Here is a 1,035-nt window from a genome sequence, read left to right as displayed (position 1 = left end):
GTATAATATATAATTCGAAATTGTTTTTTTAAGGTTCTTAAGGTTCTCAAGGAAGCTTCTTTTCTTGCTCCATGATATGTACCGATCATAGCTTTCGTGTGAATAAAGATTGTTACAACTTATACATCACTCACACTTCTTTAGATTAGCATGTTCTAAAATCAGAGGTACAGAAATTGTTGAATATATAATTCGAAATTGAAATGGAAGTTTTTTTAAGGTTCTCAAGGAAGCTTCTTTTCTTGCTCCATGATATGTACCGATCATAGCTTTCGTGTGAATAAAGATTGTTACAACTTATACATCACTCACACTTCTTTAGATTAGCATGTTCTAAAATCAGAGTGGTGATTTGTACAGAAATTTGATGGGGTCCTATATATGGAACTAGATACTGAAAACTTGAAAAGTGAACAATAGATAGATATATGAAGTGATGCGTGAGAAAAGGTCTTGAGTAGCATTATTGCTTTTTATAATGGCCATTGAATTTTAATTTTTTTTTTCAAAAACTATTATTGATAGTAATAGTTGAGTGCACAAGAAGAAATTAAAGATCGTATACTACAATTATTTTGATATATGTAAACGTAATCATTAATTAATGTGAAGTTCTATGAAAATGATCTATAGCATGCATTAGCATACAAACTTTCAACTTTTAGTGCTATTTTGGTAAAATATTTTAATAAAAAAATGTAACTACGAGAAAATAGTATTTGAGAGTGACATTATCATTTTTTTTAATTATTCACTAATATAAGAATAATTAAATAGCACAAAAATATTTCCTACTAATATTTTATAAATTAGTAAATAATTACTTACCCTTATAGTCAAAGCATGTGGATTATCCATAGAATTCTTGTTTCAGCTTCATATTAAGTCATTTAATAAGACAATAATTGAAAGTCAACTTTCTCCTTTCATCATAATTAAGTTAAAAACTCTTTTCTATTATAGAGTGATCACTAATTATTTTTCAGCTAATCGGTCAATGTTTTTAAAATTATCTTTCTACTCATTTATCATCTT

This window comes from Arachis ipaensis, chromosome B01, assembly GCF_000816755.2.
Source record: "Arachis ipaensis cultivar K30076 chromosome B01, Araip1.1, whole genome shotgun sequence".
In the NCBI taxonomy this organism is placed as follows: Eukaryota; Viridiplantae; Streptophyta; class Magnoliopsida; order Fabales; family Fabaceae; genus Arachis; species Arachis ipaensis.
Note: the sequence above shows the minus strand (reverse complement) of the source record.